This window comes from Mobula hypostoma, chromosome 3, assembly GCF_963921235.1.
Source record: "Mobula hypostoma chromosome 3, sMobHyp1.1, whole genome shotgun sequence".
NCBI lineage: Eukaryota > Metazoa > Chordata > Chondrichthyes > Myliobatiformes > Myliobatidae > Mobula > Mobula hypostoma.
The window spans coordinates 222,355,333-222,361,332 of NC_086099.1; the positions used below are offsets into that span (position 1 = coordinate 222,355,333).

The 6,000-nt window shown below is 50.2% G+C and overlaps 1 protein-coding gene across 4 annotated transcripts in view; it reads right to left on the reverse strand.

The window, feature by feature from the left end:
* vill (villin-like) overlaps nucleotides 1–5,195 on the reverse strand; it is a 102,101-nt gene extending 96,906 nt beyond the window's left edge. The window contains exon 1 of one of the 4 annotated variants that reach the window (XM_063044576.1): nucleotides 5,139–5,195. The gene's annotated coding sequence lies outside the window, so the exon portion shown is untranslated. Of the gene's footprint in view, nucleotides 1–3,983; nucleotides 4,105–5,015 lie in introns of those variants that run through there. The other 3 variants (XM_063044574.1, XM_063044575.1, XM_063044577.1) reach the window with 3 other exon arrangements.
* Nucleotides 5,196–6,000: the final 805 nt, after the last annotated feature.

Consider the following 6,000-nt stretch of genomic DNA (forward strand, 5'->3'; position numbering starts at 1 on the left):
GGACTGTATTGTCTCCCTTTCTCTTCACCACTTACACCTCGGACTTCAACTACTGCACAGAGTCTTGTCATCTTCAGAAGTTTTCCGATGACTCTGCCATAGTTGGATGCATCAGCAAGGGAGATGAGGCTGAGTACAGGGCTACGGTAGGAAACTTTGTCACATGGTGTGAGCAGCATTATCTGCAGCTTAATGTGAAAAAGACTAAGGAGCTGGTGGTAGACCTGAGGAGAGCTAAGGTACCGGTGACCCCTGTTTCCATCCAGGGGGTCAGTGTGGACATGGTGGAGGATTACAAATACCTGGGGATACGAATTGACAATAAGCTGGACTGGTCAAAGAACACTGAGGCTGTCTACAAGAAGGGTCAGAGCTGTCTCTATTTCCTGAGGAGACTGAGGTCCTTTAACATCTGCCGGACGACGCTGAGGATGTTCTACGAGTCTGTGGTGGTCAGTGCGATCATGTTTGCTGTTGTGTGCTGGGGCAGCAGGCTGAGGGTGGCAGACACCAACAGAATCAACAAACTCATTCGTAAGGCCAGTGATGTTGTGGGGATGGAACTGGACTCTCTGACGGTGGTGTCTGAAAAGAGGATGCTGTCCAAGTTGCATGCCATCTTGGTCAATATCTCCCATCCACTACATAATGTACTGGGTGGGCACAGGAGTACATTCAGCCAGAGACTCATTCCACCGAGATGCAACACAGAGCGTCATAGGAAGTCATTCCTGCCTGTGGCCATCAAACTTTACAGCTCCTCCGTTGGAGGGTCAGACACCCTGAGCCAATAGGCTGGTCCTGGACTTATTTCATAATTTACTGGCATAATTTACATATCACTATTTAACTATTTATGGTTCTATTACTATTTATTATTTATGGAGCAACTGTAACAAAAACCAATTTCCCCCGGGATTAATAAAGTATGACTATGACTATGAAGTCTACTGATGCCAAGCAGACAGTCTCTGAAGAGTATTGATAACGGCTGGGGTCACCAGTCTTGTAAAGTCACTGCCCAGAAGAAGACAATGACAAACCACTGCTGTAGGAAGATTTGCCAAGAACAATCATGGTTGCCCACACCATACAACATGGCACATAATGATGATGTCATACAACATGCCGCATAATGATGATGATGATGATGTTCGTCGATGAGGTTCAGTCATATGGACCAAGAAGAACCTGCTCACATCCCCCACCCCCACAGAGCAAGCAGGAGGGACCACGAGGCCCAGTTCTGACTCTGACCCTCATTCGCAGCAACTCTGCCCTGTCCCTCAAGAGTCGAATCGGCTCCTCCGCCCCAAGGAGAAGGGAGGCTGACCCTTCCCTGGTCTGCCCTGAGAGCACAAGCCAAACGGCTGGAGGAACGTCGCGAGGGGAACAGAAAGCCGCCACTTCCGGTCGATACCCTTCATCAGGGACCCAGAGCTGGCCTGTGTATGGCAGAGAGGGGGCAGATGAGAGGGGAGCCCGAGGTAATTGGTGGACTGAGGAGGAGTGTGGACGACGGACAGGTCGTACCAGGTAGGGGAGTGAGAGTGTAGCTGGTCTAAAGAGGGGCAGCGGCAAGAGGTGACAGGTATATGTGCAGGGGCTGGTAGGTGATAGGTGGATGGTGGACAGGCAAGTTTAAATTAGTAAGGTGGTTTATTGTTGTCAAGGATCAACTTTAGTTGCCATATACATCTCCATGTGTTGGCAATTTGCTGGTCTGGGCACGACTGATGAACTGGGCTTGTACTCGTTGGAATTTAGAAGATTGAGGGGGGATCTGATTGAAACGTATAAGATCCTAAAGGGATTGGACAGGCTAGATGCGGGAAGATTGTTCCCGATGTTGGGGAGGTCCAGAACGAGGGGTCACAGTTTGAGGATAGAGGGGAAGCCTTTTAGGACCGATATTAGGAAAAACTTCTTCACACAGAGGGTGGTGAATCTGTGGAATTCTCTGCCACAGGAAACTGTTGAGGCCAGTTCATTGGCTATGTTTAAGAGGGAGTTAGATATGGCCCTTGTGGCTACAGGGGTCAGGGGGTATGGAGGGAAGGCTGGGTTCTGAGTTGGATGATCAGCCATGATCATAATAAATGGCGGTGCAGGCTCGAAGGGCCGAATGGCCTACTCCTGCACCTATTTTCTATGTTTCTATGTTTCTATATATAAAAATAAAGTTAGAGGTCAAAGTACAGATACGGAATAAAATCTGCATGAATACATAACTATCAGCATGTATTTACAAGGTGAACAGCATTATAAAAAGTGGTTTAAAATGTTTACAGTGCAGTGACTGAGGAAGTGGAAAGAGGTGGGGTGGGTGCTAACTACAATGGTTGATCAGATTAACCAACTGGGGAAGAAACTTTTAAGATGGCCTGAAGTTTTATTTGTTTTTATCGCCCTATAGTGCTTTTCAGAAGGGAGCTTGTGCAAAAGGCATTTTGCAAGGTGGGTCAGGCCTGCAATGATTTTTCCTGCCCACTTCTTAGTCCCGGGCACATACGAGTCTTGCAGCAATGGCCTGGGAGTTCACTGTGGTTTTCGTACATGGTGAGAGGATGCTGTACTGAACCGGACAGTAATGGCTAACGTGAGGATGCTCTCCGTGATAGCAGGGTGGAATTGTTCTGACAAGGTGGAATCTTACCAACGGCCTCAGGAAGTACATCCTCTGCTGTGCCTCGATCATACGTACTGGGGTACAGAGAAGAACCTTGTTTTGCACGCCATCCATTCAGATCATTTCCTCACATCAGTGCGTCGAGGTAGCACGGAGGAAAACAGTAACAGAATGCAGAATAATAAACTCAAGAGAGGCAGAGATGGGAGGCCGGTGTGTGGTTGTTAGGGAAAGGCAGTGTCCCTTTCTCTCTGGTGAGGGGACAGAATGGTGGGTTCACACCCTCTCACAGGAAGATACCAGGAGATCTCCATTGCCTGGCAACCACGGAACTCAAAGTTCAGAGTTCACAGTAAATTTATTATCAAGGTACATAAACGGCACCATATACAACCCTGAGATTCATTTTCTTGTGGGCATACTGCATAAATCTATAGAATAATAACTATAACAGAATCAGTGAAAGACTGTCCAATGAGGGTGTTGAACCAGAGTACAGAAGACAACAAATTGTGCAAATACAGAAATAATAATAATTAAATCAGCAATAAATATCGAGAGCATGAGATGAAGAGTCTGTGGAGGAACTCTTGCTTCAGATATTATGAGTCACATCTCTCAATAATTATCTTCAAAGTGGCCAGTATGATCAAAGACCCCTCTCCCCCCCACCCCGGACAGTCTTCTCCCCCTCCTGATCCTCATAATGAGAGCACCCCATCCGGATGCTCCCGGCTCGGTGTGACAACTGCTCTGCCCCACACCACCAGAAACCGCAGAGAGCCGTGGACAGGACCCAGCCTCCCCTGCCCCTGCCCCTGCCCTCTGTCTACACTCTTCACCGCCTCAGTAAAGCTGTCAGCATAATGACAGACCCCACCCACCCCGGACATTCCCTCTTCTCCCCCACCCCAGCGGGCAAACCTGGAAGCACGTAGCACCACGATCAGGGACAGCTGAAACCTCACTCTTATCAGACTTTTGGGCTGTCCCTGGTACGACAAAATGGACCCTTAACCTCACAATCTCCCAGGTCATGGCCCTGCACTTTACCTGCCCTGCACTGCACTCTCTCTCTGTAGCTGTAACACTTCATTCTGCACTCTGTTACTGTTTTACCCTGTTCTACCTCAATGCTCTGTGTAATGATCTGATCTGTATGCAAGACAAGCTTTTCACAGTATCTCGGTACGTGTGACGATAACAAACCAATTCCAGTCTCAGTTCCAACCCCTTTCTATACCCCGCCCGGCCGCTCAGGAGTAGGTCGGGCGCCACATTAGTGCTGGGAAAGACTAGATGGGCCGAAGGGCTGTTCCTGTGCTGTTGTGCTCCATGACCCCGCCTCACCTACCTCCGCGTTACTCTAGCCTTAACCCCTCGTTCCCCAACGCCAACCCGGCCGGTCTCCTGCCCGGGGCCGAGCCCAGCGAGGTGAGTCACCTCTCCAGTCGCCCACGCCGTGTCCGGCCCGGCCCGGCCCGGGACTGCCGGAACTCTCCCAGCACAGGAAAGGACACGATCCCAGTCCGTGTCAGCCCCACCCTGCCTCCCTCCCTCCGAACTCAGCAGGTCAGGTAGCGTCAGCAATAACCAGGCGACACCCCGGACTAAAACCCTCCACACCTCTCCGTCCGCTCCCCTCTCTCCCGGACAGGTCACCCCTCCCTTCAGCGCGCCGACTGCCCAAAAATCACCCCCCCCCGCCTTCTTTTACCTCATATTCTTTTTTCCTTTCTCGCTTTCTCTATCCAATTTTTCTCGCCTCCCTATCTTCCTCCCCTTATCCCTCCCTCTATCCATCTTCTTCTCTCCCCCTCAATCTCTTCCCTCCCTCTCTCCCCTCAATCCCCCTCTATCCTCCCTTTCTCTCCACCCCATCTCCCTCTTCCCTTCCCATTCTCTCTTTTCTACCTCCGTTTCCCACCCTCGTTCACTGTCATCCCCTACATCTTCCCTGCACTGCATCTGTCTCTCCTCCCCTCCCTCTTCACTCTATTCCCTTCTCACTCCCCTCTCCTGTCTCCTTTTCTCTCTTCCTAATTTCTCTCCTTCCCCTTCTCTCTCTCCTTTCTCTTTCTCTGCTTTTCTCCTCTCCATTTCTTTCTCTCCCCTACTCTCTCTCTCTGCTTCTTTCTCTTTCACACTTTTTGCACTCTCCAATTTTCACTCCTCTCTCTCTGCTTTTCTCCCTCCCTCTCTCACCCTCCCTGCCTCTCTCTCTTTTTCTCACTCTCTCTTTCCCTCTCTTTCTCCCTGTCTCTCTCCCTCTCTCACCCTCCATCTCCCTCTTTTCCTCCCACCCTCTCTCTCTCTCTCTCTCTCTGTCTCTCCAACACTCAGTAACAGCTTAAACTCCCTGAATACAATTACTGTACTTCCTTACCTTACCAAACAATCAAGGGGGTCGTCCTTTCCAGAAACTTCTGCAGAAAGATGGAGAAATCAGGTCGCCCCACCCCACCCCACCGGTGCCTGCACTGTGCGCTGTGTGAGGTCTGGTGGTTACCTGTGGCTCCCTGGGAGTATCTGGCTGTGTTCTGCACCGAGCCTCCGTCCGCCGTGACCACGCCTGTCAAACCTGCTCTGTCACTCAGACCAGGAGGCAGTAACCTGCCAGCTCCCTCCCCGATGACTCAGGCTCTCACTCCTGTGCCAGCTTCCTCCCCTCCTGCCTGAATCGCTTACTGCCTTAAAAAGGCAGAATCCATCACCCAGGACGTGCCCTCTTCTGCTTGCCACCATCAGGGAGGAGGTGCGGGAGCCCAAAGGCACACACTCAACAAACCATTCAGGAACAACTTCATCCCCTCGACCATCAAATTTCCAAATAGACAATGAACCCATAAATATTGCCTCAGTACTTTTTCTTGTTTTTTGCTCTCTTACTTATTTAATTTATATATTCTGATTGTAAATGATAGATTTTTATTATTATGAATTGCAACGTCCTGCGGCCACAAAACTGCAAATGTCACGACCTGTCAGCGACATTAAACCTGACTCTGATTCTAAATTTGAGAACGACATCCACCCACCCTCACCTTCCCCTCAAACTTCCCCCCACCCTCTCGTCCCTGCCAAACGCACTCTGCCATCCAATACCAGCGGGAGAGTCTCAACACAAAACATTGTCCATTTCCCTCCACAGACACTGAGTTCCTCCAGCATCTCCCTCAAACACCCTCCAATCTTCCTACCGCACACTCGCCATGCACCAGCTCCCTCAAACTCCCTCCACTCTTCCTACCACTCACTCGCCATGCACTCTCCCTGGAGCTGTTACACTTCATTCCGCGTTCTGTTACTGTTTTACCTTGTTCTACCTCAGTGCTCTGTGATTTGATCCGTATGACAAGCCCTTCACTGTA